General features: G+C 46.1%; 1 protein-coding gene across 3 annotated transcripts in view; it reads right to left on the reverse strand.

The window, feature by feature from the left end:
- Ptpre (protein tyrosine phosphatase receptor type E) overlaps window positions 1–17244 on the reverse strand; it is a 146581-nt gene that overhangs the window by 77522 nt on the left and 51815 nt on the right. Inside the window, exons 1-2 of one of the 3 annotated variants that reach the window (XM_035442140.1) lie at window positions 9449–9528; window positions 6255–6277 (exon numbers count right to left, since the gene is read on the reverse strand). The gene's annotated coding sequence lies outside the window, so the exon portion shown is untranslated. Of the gene's footprint in view, window positions 1–1718; window positions 1907–6254; window positions 6278–9448; window positions 9529–17244 lie in introns of those variants that run through there. The other 2 variants (XM_027409104.2, XM_035442141.1) reach the window with 2 other exon arrangements.

Consider the following 17244-nt stretch of genomic DNA (forward strand, 5'->3'; position numbering starts at 1 on the left):
CCAGTGATTCTCTTGTCTCTTCCCTCCATAGCACTGGGGTTACAGATAGGTGACTACACCAGTTTTTTTTTTTTTTTCATTATAAATGGGGTATTGGGATTGAGGTCTTCAGACTTGTGCAGCAAAGGCTCTTACCCATTTAGTTGTCTCTCTAGCCCCTGGTTCTGATTTTTAATCTTCAAGGTGGAGGTGGCAAGGTACACCCAGACTGTTTTTCAAACAGGTATGAGGCCCACATGAGATAATAAATTTGAGCATGTTTTATAAACTGCCAAGTATCCTATATTGGATGCACCTTATAATAAATGGAATTTGTGCTTTAAGCATAATGCATTTAAATCATTTAGCAAAACAGGAAATAGACCAAGCCCTGCTCTCCAAATAGTCATTTCTATCAACATCAGAATGTTGTTTTTCAGAGGTCACATGCTACGGCAGCTTTAACAAGCACACATATCACTATGTAGCCTGGACTGGTCTTGAACTCAAAGCAATCCTCCTGTCTCAGCTTCCCAAATTTGAGATCACAGTCATGAGTTTCCATGTCTTACTTATCTGCACCATTTCTCATTGTCAATCAGTCTGTGGAGTTGTCTGGAATCAGTTCAACATTGCAGTAACATCAACATGCTCTTAAAAGGTCACTGAGATCTAATTAGCCCTCCCCACAAAACAGCACAAACCCAATCTCTCCTCTTGCATTTGCTTATTTCTGTTAAACTATGCAGAGAACCAACTATGTGAAGTGTCTTTGTTCTACAATCCCACAGGGATCTTTCCCCTAACATCTTAAATACCTTATATTAAATTTCACATCATATCGGGTTCTGCAAAGTCAGTTCAGATTGGCAGGTTTTGAAAAGATGCCGCCATCTAATCTGTTGCTTGATGTCCCAACTGCCATGGGACACACTCTGTTGATAGAGATGCCATTGAGAGTAAAGTTCCCAACTATGTATCTGTCCTTGCACTTGGCACCTGACCTTGTTCCTAATTCAGAGGTCCAGTGGGTCTGAGAACTCTCCCTGTGACTCATACCCACAATGGGACTCGCATTTCTTGTCTTTCCCCCACTGTATTGTGAATGATGCCACCCCCACCCCAGGCAGCTGGTGTTACTCTGCTGTTGCTCACACCATCTGTTCCTACCATTCGAGCTCCACAGTCAAGGCAAACCTCACAGGGCGTTGGGGGGGTGGGGAGCACTGGCTGACACCAAAGACAGTTGTCTTGAAGACCTGCTCCATGCCCTGCTTCAGGTACCTCCTCCTCCTCCTTTCTCAGTGTGGCACTTTAATTAAAAGTGCCATTTCCCAGATCCTAAAGGACAATCAAGAGTGCACTCTTGATGATAAAAAGCCTAGTTGATAATAGGTGGAAACTGCACAGGTCGCCAGAAAGAATAATTTCACCTTTGATGCCTGGTGATCTGATGGCCCTCCAAACCCCTCCAGGCCCCAACAGACAGCGGCTTCCTGCTGGGCCCTGTACATGGCTGCAGCTGGGGCTATTGCAGGGCCAAACCGGCTCTGGGACAAACCCAGATTTCCTGCACAAGGCTGGACAAAGTTAACACAGGTGCTTGCCAACTTTTGTTTCTCGAAAGCCTTGGTAATAGTCTTTAACCTAAATTTTGGACGCTTTAGAAATGATCTGATAAGCAAGCATGAGAGAAATCCAAACTGACAAGGAAGGCTCCCCTTGGGTTCCCTCTTTACCTCTTGTCCAACTGGGATGATGCATGGCAGCCATCCTGGCCTTGGGCACTCCATGCTTCTCTGTTAGCTGAAATGGATTTTGAGATGAATGTCGGGGTCTGCTGCAGGCACAGTGACGAGACAGGAGTTTATATGGAAAACCCAAGTTCCCTTTTCCCTCTGGGTGGGAAGGGTGACTGATGGGGATTGCCTGCCTCTGTGTGTGACAATAGACTTCCTACCAGACTCCTCTGGGAAGCACTTTTAGAAAAAAGGTGGAAGCTCTCTAGGGGATGGGACTGGAAAGCCATGAGTCACCCTTAGTTCCCAGAGTGTACTCTAGACCGTTGCCAGCTTCCAGGGGTCAGCAGTGGAAGGAACCTCTCATTGCTTCCAGAAGCTCTACTAATCTGAAAGGAAGCTCAGGGAGCCAGGAACTGATAGAAAACCCAAGAGCATGCAAAGGGCTCACATCGGGCCTGGGTCACTCACCTTACAGAGCTACACCTCTTCCTGTGTTCTGCACACTTACTCTTGCCCCTTCCTGTGACTCCAAAGGCCAGCTCCTGCTATGCCCACTCAAGTCACTCTGGACTTACCCCCAATGGTACTCCCACCTCAATGACCAGGGCCAGTATTCTTTGAAAATCTCAGGTTACTGTCCTGCATTCATGGTCATTCACACCACCACCAAAGAGTGTTGACTCAGAGGAGAAAACTCAACCTTCTTTGAAAGTGTGAGGGGAGGAGGCATAGATCACTAAGGGTAGCTGGGGAATGCTCAGCTGCTATGTGATACTATCACTCTTGTTCAGTCTTATCCCTTTGATATTCCCATGAGCCAAAGGGAAACCATGACTTCACAACATCATTTTCTTTGACTTGGTCATGGCCACCCTGAGGTTTTAGTTATTTGTCTTCCATAAATCCCTAACTCTCCCACTCCATTGCATTAGAGTCTAGGCTGTAGACACTCTCCAGATGAAAGACTTTTGGTCATAGATAAGCATGACAGAGTTACTTCCACAGGTCTATTGTTTTGTCTTTTGTCTTTTGTGTGTGAGCTTGTGTGTGGCCCATGTGTGTGTACCTGTTCATGTGGGTGCATGTGCATGTATGTGAGCAGGTGTCTTCCTCTATTGCTCTGCCTTGTGTTTGAAACAGGATCTCTCACTGCTTTGCCTGGGGCAGCCAGCCAGTGCATCGCAGGTATTGGCTTGCCTCTGCCTCCCTAGTGTTGGGATTACAACTGTGTGCTTTCTCTTCCAGTTTTTTATATGCTTGTCGGGACTGAACTCAACTCTTCACACTTGTACAGCAAGCATTTTTATCAAGTTTATTGTTAAATGCAAAATGAAAAGGGGGTAGCCCTTGCTTAAAAGGCTCTTCCCAATCCAAAACAAAGGAGAAAAACGTTGACTCTTATGAAAGCCAATATTATTATTTTTTTAATGGAAAGTCAAGGGTGATGCCAGTAAAGTGGAGGCCTTTGGTAAGAAGTATGGTGCCTACACATACCGAGGACCAATTCTCTACTTCTTTACTTGAGTCTCTGATGATGTTAACATAGGAGCAGTAGTTGGTGCTTTCGATTTTGGCTGGGGAACATCTCACCCAAACATCTCCATCCTCCTGGGAAAGCTGAGCAGAAGAAAGGAGGTTTGCATGGGCTAGTGTGTCCATTCTGTTAGGACTGCCAGCCTGGCCTCTCTGCAGTCATCCCACAAAGCACTGATGAGGGCTTGTGACAGTCTCCATTCTCAGGGAGCTTACTTGTACCACCTAATCAAACTGTCCGAAGTTCTAAGCCACTCAAAAGCTAGTTTTCACATGTCAGAAGTTATAAATAATTCTCTGACTATTCTCTGAAATCCTGAACTTTGTGCTTAGTCTCAGATGTTTGCCAAGGAAAACAAAATGGGCCAGAGAATCTTGCCTGCAGCCCAGGAGGCAGATTCCTAATGAAGGCAGAATAGATTTCCTTGTTCCCTCCTTAGATAATTATTATTCAAGTCAAAAAGAAAGATTCCTGAAGTCAAAAGCAGGTGTGTGTGTGTGTGTGTGTGTGTGTGTGTGTGTGTGTGTGTGTGTGTTCATGGGTGTTAGTGAACTTGCCTTTTGCTGGCAAGCATGGAGGCCAAAGACTGACATTGGGATTTCTTCCTCCATTAGTTACTTTTTGAATCAAGGTCTCTCACTGAACCTGGAGCTTGATGTTGTTTTGCTATGCTGCCTGGCCAATTAGCCCTCAGAATTCTCCAGTCCCCGCCCACCCCCAGCACTGCAGTTGCAGGCACCCACCTCTTTTCTGTAGGTGCTGGGGGTGGGAACTCAGGTCCTCAAGCATGTGCAGAAAGCACCATGTCACAGAGCTGCCTCCCAGTCCCATATCTTTAAAGCCAGGGATTGAGTAGCCCGACTAAAGACACAGGCAAAGGTCAGGGTCAAGATCGGAGCTTCTGTCTGGATATCATGATCCACATTGGAAACACAGTGACACAGAACACCAGTTTAGCATCACTAGGCAGAACATTGGCTTCCAAATCTCTTTCTGGGTTTTAATCAGGACTGTGATGTGGGGGCTGAGGAGCCAGGCAAGCAGCTGTCACAAGATAACTCATTTGGAGAGCTGCTGGCTCACCAATGGGCATCAGGGCAATGAACCAGGAGGCTAGGAAATCCTAGAATGGGAGGAAGGAAGGCTGACTCTGGATAAGCCAGCCCAGAGTGAAGTGCCAAGAAGCACAAAGGTTACATGTTTATAACCAACCAGAATCTTTGTCCTGTATCTGAGAAGAAGATAAATCCATGGGGACTGATCCTTGAATACTTCACTCCACCATGGCAGGCACATTTAAAAAAAATGCTGTTCAAATTAACAGTGCTGTGTTTAAAGTACATTCATCCACACCAACACTCACCAGTCAACACTTCTGGCTTGAGTTCCAAGACAATAGAGACCGCTGACTTGCAATTAAACCTTCATTCCGCAAAATTATTTCGGCAAAGAGCCTCCCCTTTGTTTCCACTGTCACCATTTACCCAATCAGAGTTGGATGCCATTCATAATTGATGACATCTAACAACAATGCAACACACAATAGGACCGTAAAACTCAGTAAGTCCAACTGAAGGCTTCCTTCTTTCTTAGCTTGATAAATACTTGGTTATCATTGGCCCACCTTACCAAAACACTGAGAAATAGCTATGGAACTAACTTGCCTTTGATAAAAGCAGGAACAAACACAACCACTCACATTCAGATGGGGACATACCACGAAGGACCCCTTGCCTAACAGAGGAGGCCAGCCAAACAAATGAACCAATGCACCAACCTTAAAAATCTAGAACACAGTAAAAGTTTATTGTTGCTGCTTTTGTTTTGTCATTTGAAACAGGGTCTCATGTAGCCCAGGCTAGCCTTGAACTTCAGAACTTAGGAGGGTTACAAGCTAGTTTTCACATGTCAAGACCTGGGGTTACAAGCATGTGGTAGCATGCCCCACTAACAGATATATTTCAAAGAAAACTGTGTCCTTAGGAAATGGGGCTTTCTACTTGACACTCTGGTGACCCTCACTAAGGGCAGCACACTGCCTAAGCATTTCCTTCTCTTCTTGCAGTCATTTCAAAACTCATTGGTGGAGCACATTCTAAATCTCAATACTCAGGAGAAACTAGAGGTTCATCTATGAACTTGAGGCCAGCCTGGTCTACAGAGTGAGTTCTGGGTCATCCAGACCTATAGATGGAGACCTTGTCTCAACAAACAAACCAAACAACAAAACTCTTAGATTCCCCCTCCCTTTCTTTTGAAAAGAAGAACAGCATTAAGTTGATTTAAATGTTTGTGAAAAAGGCTGTGAAGCAGGCAATGTTGGTAGAGGCCTGAAATCTCATCACGAAGGATGCCAAAGGAGAAGTATTGTGAGTTCGAGGCCAGCTCTGGCAACATAGTGAGAGCATGTCTGAAACAAGACAAAACAAAACAAGATTTGGGCTAGGATGTTGTATATATATTCTTTTCTTACAGGCATCAGAGATGAGCAATTTCGATGTTACATGGACCCCAAAGGTGTAAAACCCAAGATCCCATGACACTGAAGCTTTTTCTTTTTATTAACCAAAAATACCATTGAGAAAAGCACCTTCTTAGCAGTTCCCCCCTATGGAAGCAGATCCATTTAAGAAGGAATTCCCACCAGGCAATCGCGTGCCGCTGTGCACCCTAAAGGGCATTGAATGTGTGCCACTGAGATAAGGCAATACCCTTGTGAAAGAAACAGGACAGAGAAAGGAAAGCACGTGGGAACTGCTCTCAACAATATGTTTCAAGACACTGAGTGGTTGAGCTAGGAGGATTGCCAGGAGGAAAAAAAAATAACGAGAAATGTGATGTGAGCCACTGAGCGAGTTAAGGCACTAAATTCGCTTGTTAACCTCTGACCACATGGCTTGTTTCCCAACAAGATAAGCCTTATATAACAATTAAATCCCAGGCATTTTTAGCTAACTAATCATACATTAGAAACAATTTTTAGAAAGTTATGTACTCACCAAGGGAAAATGAGGGCTATAGTCTGAAAGAGAAAGAAGAAAAAAGAGCATTAGTTATCTGGGGACAATGTTGGTTGCTCATTTGAGCCTCCCATTTCCAACAGTACCAGTTGCCCACACCCATTCTTGCTTCACATTTCAGGGGCTTCTGGAGACTGCTTTATTTTGATGGTAATTTCTTTTTGCTACATGCATAGCCTTTCCACACCTATGTCCTACACAAGCCATCAAAGACCTGCACAGCTTGCTGCCCGTAGTGAGGCATGTAAACATCCCACCTAAAACAGTCACTTCATTTTCCCTGGCCATGGCCTTTCGAGCTAGAGACAGTTTTTTTCACTCCACATCTGGTGTCATCTCTATCTAGCCTGACCACTACTTACCTCACATGTTCTTTCCTTAAAAAAGCATTATTTAAGATTCAATTTACATATATAAGATTTACCCACTCCAAGCGTACACTTTAGTAGTTTTTAGTATAGTCACAAATTTAATAACCCTCGTTAAAACCTGTAGAGGCTGGAGAGATGGCTCAGTTATAGCTTGTTGCTTGTGCAGAGGACTGGGGTTTAATTCCCAGAACCCACATGGTTCACAATCATCTGTAACTCTTAATTCCAGAGAGTGTGGCACCTTCCTCAGGTCTCCTCAGGTACTGCACAAATGTAGTACATAGATATACATGGCAGACAAAACACCCATACATATTGAAATAAAACTTAATTTAAAAAAGACTTAAAAATTGAATATTAGATCATTTCCAACATCCAAAAGAACACACAACACACACACATCTCCACACACACATGCACACATATACACCCCCAACACACACATGAGTTCACTGTCTACTAGTCCACTTCCTGACAACCACTCATCTACTTTCTGTGGATTTCCCTATTCTGGGCATTTTGTAGAAATAGAGTCCTGCCATACACGGCCTTTTTGCAATGAGCTTCTTTCATTGAGAATAATGTTTCTGAGTCCTGTCCATTCCATAGGTTTTTCTAGTACTTCATTCCTTCTTATAACAAGTATCTCACTCCCACGATATGTTAATCTATCCTTCCGCTGGTGGACATAACTGTGTTTCTGTTGATGAAGCAGGCAATCTCACATGAGGCTTATGAGGCTTCCATCTGCCTGCGGATGGAGCTGTGGCTGGGTTGTGATTACACACTTAAACAGTTAAAGGGTAGGATCAATTTTCAGTTGTCACTATTTTAAAATAGCTGGCTTCCTCCATGCTGCTTTCCACCAGATGATAGTCCTGGCAAAGCTAGTTACTTTAAAAAAAACAAATATAATAATGTCTCTGCAGTACAAATTATAACAAGTTATCATAAATTATTATACGGCTACAGATTTAGAAGTTAACTTATGAAGTAGTTGTAAAGCCACAGAAGCAGAGAACTAATTCTGGTAACTAAGAAATTTCAAATCTGTTTGAGAAAAGTCTGTACTCAATATACTCCTAATAGAACAAAGGATATCTGCCATGGCCATGAGTCTGTAACATTGCACTGGGAATCTTAGCCAATGGAATAAGGAAAGGAAAAGAAACACAAGATATGGGAAGGAAAAAGGAAAAGCATAAAGCTTATTTGTGAAGTGGCATGATGGTCTATATAGAGAATCCTAAGGAATAAGAAAGACCCTATAGCTAAGACATGTGCTTATCTCACAGGATGCAGACAGCACACAGATCTCAACAGTAGTTACACAAGCTAACAAAAAGCTGTGGAGGGAACAAGTGAGTGGTTTCTTTGTTTTTTGTTTTCTCATTCCATAGAGAAACTGATGGTCCCAGCACCACACATTCATCTGTTAACAACAAACCTAAAGCATACATGATCTGTTTGCAATACCTGACACTATGTGCTATTGCATTATTTACTAGGGTAGGTATCTAAAATAATGAAGAGACACAATGCTGAATCACATAAAGTCACAGAGGGTTCCCTGTGACAGCATGACAAAAGACCCCGTAACTGTGGATGGGAGAACTAACTACCTTTCTGTAGAACAGTTTATTATAAACCTTCACCCTTTCCACTCACCTTAAAATATCTAGGGATGATGCTGGAAAGAGTGTTTGCTTGGAGTCAAGCAATGAGAAAAGCCAAAGGTGGACACTGCCTTCACATTCCCAGGGTAATCAACAGGAATGCTCAAAACTATGCTGACTCATTCCAATATGAAATAAAGCCCAGTGTTCCTCAGAGGCCCCTGAGCTAGGAAAAACAAAGGAAAGAGCTAGTTTGGCATGGAAGCAGGAGCTGTTTTGTCCATAGCTGGATAAACAACCAAATACAAATGACAACTCCAAACAGAGCTTTGAAGTAATGTGTTTTTCTTCAAACGAAGGCCAACCCCAGGACCTACAGGTAGCACAGAGGCTGTGAGGATTCTTGGTTTGATTCATGCATGATCGAATGACTATCAGTTTCCTTAAATAACAGAACCAGAGCAAAACCAAACCCCCAAACAGGCTCTGAAGGAAACCACTGCCAACTATACATTTCCTTTAGCCCGAGACCTTGTAGACAGTCACCATTACAATGACCAAAACCTTACAAGAAACATTTAAAACCTGGGGGTTGAGGTAGCAGTTGATGTGGGCAGTTTGTTCAACATCCTTCCACAAACTAGAGGCTTCCTGCTCTTATCTTGAAAGCCAGCATCCTCCAAAAAGGGGAAGGAGGGAGGAGGGGGACTCGTGGGCTTGTTCAGCCGGGGTGGTGGTGAGGGGGACGCTTCTGTTGCTTCTGCCCTCCACACCTCACAGCTATCCTATGAGGCAAGGGGGTGCCCCTTAAATATGAGGACCCTGCAGTCTGTAGTGTGAGGTGGGGCAACGGGATGCTCTCCCAGCCTAATCTTGCCTGTATCCCTTGGCCTTGCTTGCTCAAGATTTGGAGTGGTTGCTGTGCTCTCTCAGTGAAGCTATAATTCCTTTAGGGCAGTCTTATCTCCCCTCTCTAAGTTCCTAGTATCCGGGGCACAGCTTGGAACAGCCTAGGAATGACATTTTGCTATGGGCAACAATGACACTGGCAGGTTCATCCTTCAAAACTCCTCCCAGTTCCAAGGACAGTTCTGCAGTCTTTAGTCCAGAAATACCTGGAAAGGGCCAGACAAGCCCCATTCCTCCTCTGGGGAAACAGAAGTCTTTGGGAGTGGTCTGAACTGACCTGCTACAGAGGTAGATTGGGGTTGGTGGTGCCTGAGTACACAGCCACATCCATTCTGCTTCCATGGAAAGCCCAGCCTACCCAGGGAAAGAGGATGGTGACATCAGAAATGGGGAAATCCACCCTGAGGAAGGCCTGAGGGCAGGCAAGGTCAGGCCCAGGAAGAGAGCTCCCAAAGGAAGTGACCAGCAGCTAGGCTTGGTCCTGATGGTTCCCAAGATAGACGGCCCCAGCAAGCAGAGTCACTGTGCAGCCACGATTCCTAAGAAGACAATCAGAGTGCAAGGCTAGAAGTCCTTGGAACTGCTTTGGCAGAGAATAAACTTACAGTTGCTGCTGAGGTGGACAGAGCTGGCCAATCTTTCTGAACTCAGACAAAAGTGAAATGCCTTTCCTCACACCCGGGGCCCACGCGCATCTCAGGCATCCCTGTGGGAGGCATTTTGCTGCCTGCAACTTCACAGGCTTTTCTTTTGAATGGGCAGCAAAATTCTAAAAATCGTGGTAGCACTTGCATTTCATTTTAAAATTCTAGTAACATATTTCCTATATGCATCATGTATCTTAAATGAGAACATTTTTATGACAGTTGAAGATTTCATAAAGCAAAAGGCACACAGAATTCTATATGGGGAAATACCAGGGACATTGGCTTTGAACAAATCTTACTGTGCACAATCAGACCTGGCCAAGTTCCTCTGTTCTGGCTGCATTCTCTAGAGATTCCGGTTTTCCCAGAAGGTGCTGGTAAATGAAGCAAGACCACTGGGGGAGCAAGAATTGCTATCCACTGTGAGCCATAGTAACCCTTAAGCCCAATCACTACACCCATGAACTTACAGACTGGCCAGACAGCAGGGCACTGCTAGGAATAGGAAAGTAACCAAGGCTTATCAAGAGAACCACAGGTAACAGGGATAGCTGTGCCCCAGCCATGCCTCAGGCTTGCCTGCATCCCATCAGACAGCCACACTATGCTGCCAGGGGGTGTGGAGTGATAGTACGCGTCATGTTTCTTAAATCATCCAGGCTGCAGATTGCACTGATCTCATGCTGCCAAGTCTCACAGTTTCCCTGTTTACCTTGCAGACACCAGCAAAGCTGCTACTTTCCCATCTTCTGATGCACTGAAGAAGGGCTGGAAATAGTGGCTGAAAGTAGAGGGAAATCTCCCCATACAAAGGAGTGTGGTAAAGACGTTACTCTGCCTAGTCCATAGCCACCCCCAAAAGGGGGGAGAACCTTCAAAACAATGTCACAGAGGTGACATTTTCTCAGCTATGCATTTCGTGAATCCAAGACAGACAAGCATGCTTTCTAAATATTTGACAATTTCTAGCAATTATTCCCTGGCAAGCCACCTGCCTGCTCTCCACCAGTACATATATGACACTTCTCTAACTGCTCACTGTGGGGTGCCCTCATTGCACAGGGAACTGTGCATATTAGTAAGCTAGAGGAACCCTTGTTTGCAATCACAGGCCTGGTATTTTCCATATGGATACACTTGTCTACAGAGTTGTGACTGCCCTAGAATTGAGGAGTGCAGCAGTTTGGATCTATTCTCGTCAGAGACACAGGTGCTCTCTCAGCTCCGGTGTTAATGATTTGCTCATCTCTTGGTGCCGGGCACACATACTTCTCCTGTAGTGATACAGTGACAGTCACTGTCATGGTTTGGACCGGTTTTGTTGTTTTCTATTTTAGATCTCTTTGCCCCCACGCCTCACCGCAGGGAGCTGCTTCCTTGCAGGGTTCCTGTGCATGGAAGTAGAATGGTATGAGTGGTCTTTAAAAGCCCCTTGAAGAGGCATCGTGACGAGGACCACTAAAGCCTCTCAGTATTCTTGGGAGGAGTCTGTTGCCAGAGCTGCTCTGAAGACACAAAAACTGAGGCCCACAGAGAGAGTCACTGGCTACAAGGAGTTCCACTGCCAAGCAGGGAAATGGCTCCAGAGCTGGCTTCGCTGCCTCCTTGAGGTCTTCTTGGACAGAACTGGCTATAGGAGGAAGGTCCTTAGAAACAAAAAGACACTCTGCCTGGGCTGTTGGTGCTTGTCCATGCCCCAAGCCCACCTAGAGTAATGCTGCTCTCCGGGGAATTTGCCCTCTGGTCAGAGTACACACAGCCAAGGCACAGCTCCATGGACCAAACCTGTCACCTCACAAATCCACCGTGTTCCTTCTAATAGTGCAGAGTTGAGCTCTGGGTCTTACAGGGAGACTCTGAGCATCATGACACAGGTATGACTCCAGAAGACAGGACCCTTGAAGCTCAGTGGGTCTTGCTTAGAAGGCACATCCCTGCCAACTCTGCCAGCCCACTTCCAGGGACCCAAAGTGTAAAGAATGGATCTACTCCTAGATGGAGCCATGCTCTTGTCTCCTCTTTTAAGGGTTAATGCTTTGAGGCAGGTCAGGGAAGGCGAGTTCACCTCAAGACAATGCACTTCTCTTTCCCATAATTCCCACTCTCTAGAGCAGTCTCTATGAGTGACCATGGGGTTTGGCTGGGTCTATGGGCCTTCCTGGGGTCTTCCTACACGGTGAAAGATGTAACTGTTTCTTTTCTTCCCTTGCTTGTCACAGCCCAAGCATGCTTTCCTAACTCCCTAAGGCTTTGGACTTGCCTGATTCTTTTCTTAAGTTTCCTCTCTGTTGTGTGGCTGCCTGCCGCCAGGTGGCTTCACCCCAAACTGCACACTCTTTGCTCCTCCATTCTCCTCCTCCCTCCCAAGCAGCTGCAAGATTTACAGCTTGCTAGCCCTGGGCTTTTCCTTCTAAAGGCCAATAAATCGTCCCTGTGCTTCCATTGGAATCTGTTCTTTGTCCTTTAGCTTCTATTTGTGTCAATTCTTAACTTCTTTTATTAATGAGACTAAAAACCCCAAGAAGGGACCATGATTTCCCAGGTAGTGTACGATGGCTGCTGGGACTTCCCCCAAGATTCCCAGCAACACTTCTTTCCTGCCTTTTAATTCTTTAATTGGCAGGAACCTTCTCCTGCACCCCCCAGAGAGCATCCAAAGGACTAAAGGATGTTTCAGAATTTTGGAAAAAAAAATAATCCCTAACACCAACTTTCCAACTTGCCCCATTTTCTCTGCAACAGTGGGTAAGTGAACACTTCTCATACAACCCCCCCCACCATGGGTCCTTGGGCTGACAGGTGGGTGGTGTGTCTTCAATCACGCAGCCCCATTGGATATCCATCACTCACTTCCACAACAGAGTCATTTGTCAACCTGTCCCTCCCTCTACTCCCAGGTTTAAGTGACATACCTGTCACCAAGTCTGCTTCACTGGCCACATTCTATTAAAGAAGGCCTCAGCCCTGAGCAGCCGCTCTTAGTCTTCTTGCTTCCTGGATGCTGGCTCTTGTCTCTTTCTCCCCTCACCCACTATGCCATTTAACTGTGGGAAGCTGAGCAGAGCTCGGCCATCTCCCATGGTTGTGTGAGCCAAGGCCCTTCCCACACTGGTCTCTCCATTGACAGCTTGCAGGCTTGGGCTTTCTGCCTGATAACACCCAACATCTTTACCACCAGAAAAGCAACAGATACAATTTGATCTTTTCTCTGCTACTTTCTGCTTGTGTACTGATATGGCTGTGTGGGATAAAAATGACCCCAATGTCAATTCAACACTCACAGACACACTAGCTGCTGGAAGTGAGCTTCTCTCAGCTTGCTGCCGTGGACACGTGTGCATGGAAAGGGGCTGCATAAAGGACTCACAGAGCCAGGGCTCTCCTACACAGCCAGGTTTCTCCTACACAGCCAGGCTTCTCTTACAGAGTCGGGCTTCTAGAGAAACTAGTGAGATGGCACTTGGTCCAGGAGAGCCATCCCTGACCCCTGCTCCCCTAAGAACCTTAAAGACTGTTCTCATGCTTAGGAGTTTCTTTAAAACCAGGCTGGAGCTGGGTTGAATGGATCTATGGCAGAGCACGAATAGGCAGGCCCCCATGACCACCCTAAACAAACTGAATGTCTCTCTGAAGTGATGGATTGGTACAGATAACAAGGGTAAATATGTGGGTCCTTATCACAATGTGGACCCCCCCTTGGAGCCCCCAGGAGGGAAGATGCCACAGTGAGGAGTCTAGAGGCTCCCACTCACCAGAAAGACATTAACATGCCCTCTGAACATACCACAGTATCTGGATGTCCTCATGCTGTGTCTATCACCCAAACCTGTCAGATTGCTCTCTGCTGACCTGTCTTCTTGAGCTCCTGTGTCCTCTAGACTTCCAAGACTCCCCATCCCTAGCACTCTTATCTCTTTAACTCTCACATTCCTCTGTCTGTGGTTTTGTTTTTCCAGCAGCACCTCCCTAACCATGTCTCAACCTAAGATGGTGAATAATGGGAATGCCACCTTTGTCACCATAGCAGCCACCCTGTGCTGTGTGTGTATGTGTGTGGTGGGTGGTGATCCACACTTTACAGGTAACAAAAATGAGAGGCAGCCATTTGCTGACACAAGTCTCGGTTGGTTTGGGGATCTCTGAAGAGAAATTGTAACTCTTGGAGTCCCTTCAGTGTCTAAGCATGTCTGAGTGTTCAAAGCCTCCTGAAGGATGAATGGATAAAATGCTTAGGGCAGCACTTGACCATTACTGTGTGCCTGCTGTGTGAGAGTGGCAGGCCAACTGCTAAGGACTGAGAAGTTAAAAAAGAAAACCACCCCACAGACCCTCATTGTCTTAAAAGAAATCTGAAAGAGATGCTTACAAACATCACTTTAGTGCGACAGTGAACACTAGACGGTGGCAAGACCAGGGTGGGCAACAAAATGGAAGCACAGCACCCAGGTGGGTCATGCACATGTCAGGCTCCTGCCTCAGAGCCACTGGGAACCGGCTGGTGTGCGCTGCATGGTGTCCCTCATCGATATGCGGGGACTAAGATAAGATGTTCACGCCATGAGAAAAGGGGAAGTCACCCTGAACTTACCTAGAGCATATCAGTTTGTAAGACATTTCTGAGGAGGGTTTTGACAATTAGGAAGCCACTGACAGGGAAGATCTGCCAGCCAGGTAGTCATTTTGCTAAAGCAACCGCAAATATTTTGGTGTAGGGATTTCCCATTGCCACTTGGCTTGAGCCATGGAATTAGTCCATTGTGAAGTTCACAGAACTGAGTCTGGCTCTACGACAGGGTGAAGGAGCAGAAGGCATCCTGAGCATCAGCAGCAGCATTGGAAGGAAAAACCTCCTTTCTCCGCTACAACAGCTCCTAATGAGAGATAAGCCTCTGGGGCATATACGAAGCTGCGAGCAAATGCATTGCTCAGGACATGCACCTACGTCCCCTCCACCACACCACCGAGAAAGTTCTGTGAATTCAGCAGGAATCCCTCCTCCACCGAAAAGAACACTGCTGTATTCATCAGGCAACAAAAACTGCATTATGACAAAAGTATGCAGTGCTCCACCCTGGAACAACACACTGCAATACAGTGCAGAGTTTGCCTGAATTCTGCTCCAGTCACCTAGAGAGATCAGTTGCCCTCTTCCTTGGCCAGGCGGTGCAGCCAGAATTGCAAAGAAAATCTTGTCTTCTAAACCACAGAATCATCTCAAGACACATGCGTGAGTGAGTTGCTGAATTGCACAGCTGGTGGTTCCAGATCGTGGCAGAAAGCAAGGCTGCCAGAGGTCTGGCAGAGTTGGGCTGCTGTGGCCTGGCTTTCCTTTGCCTCCCACAAGTCTGGTGGCCCTTCCGTAGTCACAAGAACCAGTCCGGCCCACAGACACAGGGAAGGCAAGGGCCCAGAGCACAGAGCCTGATTGCTCTACAGTCTACAGCTGGGGTCACTGATGCAACTTTGCCTGGATGATCCAACAAGATAATGTTGTGAGGGTGAGTGCAGATCTGAGGGGTGAGCTCCAGGGATGGGAAGAAGGGCCTCTGCCTATACCCAAGAATAGCCTGGGCAATGCCCCATACCCCACCTAGGAATATTTACTAGGACAATCTAGAATTCCATCAGCTGTGTGCAGTATGCAGCTCATGGGCTGCATGCTGCTGTGGAGAACTGCGAGGGCAGCACAGCTCAGGATCATCAAGTAAGTGACTTTAAACATGGAGGGTTTTGCAAGTTTATTTGTGCACTTCTTAAGCTTGGACTTGGTACATAGCAGTGCACCGCTGCAATGACAAAAGGCTGGCCATACTGCTTTTATTCACTATTCTCCCCGATCCTGTGGACAAGTCTGAGGGGACTTGCTTGAGGCCACATGGTCAATAAGAGGATGAGCCAGAATCCAGATCCAGCTGTGTCAGACTTCAAAGCCCAGGATATGTGGAAAGCCCCCAATCTTAGGAAGACCCTACCAGACTTTTAGGGAGGGCCAGGATCCACTTCCTTAGAGACAAACTGTAGAAGGGATAGTCCTCCCTAGGCAAAGCTGGGGGAAATCGTTAGGACCCAGCAGACTAGAGTAAGGACTCTGGCCATGACAATTTCCTCCCCACAGTGCTATATGGTCAAACACCACCACATCCTTAAGAAGCCATCAGCCAGTGGTTCCCCTCACAAAAAAGTGCCATCTTTCCCTACAACCCCATCTTGTTGTAGACTCAAGATTAAATTCAAAATGTCTTCTGCAACGCTGACTGAAACCCGGGTTGAGTCTCCAAACTGGTAAAATTCAAAGTGAATTTGAGAAAATGCATGAAGTTCAATGCTCTGCCCAAAGACTGTTGGGTGGCACCAGAGAGTGCTAGTGGAGTTCAAGGCTATGCCTGAGGACTGTTGGGTGGCACTAGAGAGTGCTAGTGGAGTTCAAGGCTATGCCTGAGGACTGTTGGGTGGCACTAGAGAGTGCTAGTGGAGTTCAAGGCTATGCCTGAGGACTGTTGGGTGGCACCAGAGAGTGCTAGTGGAGTTCAAGGCTATGCCTGAGGACTGTTGGGTGGCACTAGAGAGTGCTAGTGGAGTTCAAGGCTATGCCTGAGGACTGTTGGGTGGCATCAGAGAGAGCTAGTGGACAGCAATTTCCCCGGCCATCAGCAGGAACTTGCCTGGTCTGAGTAAACATCCCATTGTTTGGCTGGGATCTTGAGGCAGTGCAAACCTGGGAGTGCCATGTTGGAATTGGCCTTTTTCTACTACCCATGACAAGTACTGAGTGTCTCCTCCTGAGCCACATTGACAGGCGCAGTAGTTTTTCTGTCTGAGGCTTCAGTTAGTCAACCGCAGTTCAAAAATAGTGCACAGAAATTTCCAGAAATACAGAATCCATGAAATGTCTTCCTTCCTGAGAATTAGTCTCTTACCATCCTGCCAGAGACTTGAGTCACATCTTTGCCCAGATTATCTGTGCTGAATGTAACAGCCACACACTGGCCACTTAGTAGCCACACCACTTGACTTGGTAGACTGAACTTCATTTTAATGATTAGATCCCACAGTGATAGCGGCATTTTTATCACAGTATGTTGTTGGAATTATTGTATTTTATTATTCGCTATGGTTGGTTGTAAATCTCTTATTATGCCCAATTTAAAAGGGAACTTCATCGTAGATGTGGATGTGTAGATATAAAACCCACAGTACTTACAGGGTTTGTAGAATCATCCAGGCTTTCAAGCATTCAGTGGGGTGTCTTGGAATGCATCCCCAAGGAGAATGGGTGTGGAATATAACATTCATCGCAGGAGTAGATGGGAGTTGCCCTGACCATCTACACCTAAACAGTCATTCTACCAAGGCACTAACATCAGAGGTGCTGAAACCATGACAGCTGCATGGCCTGGACACCATGCACTAGGCTCTTGTCCCTCAG

The sequence above is a fragment of the Cricetulus griseus genome, chromosome 3, assembly GCF_003668045.3.
Source record: "Cricetulus griseus strain 17A/GY chromosome 3, alternate assembly CriGri-PICRH-1.0, whole genome shotgun sequence".
Taxonomy (NCBI): domain Eukaryota; kingdom Metazoa; phylum Chordata; class Mammalia; order Rodentia; family Cricetidae; genus Cricetulus; species Cricetulus griseus.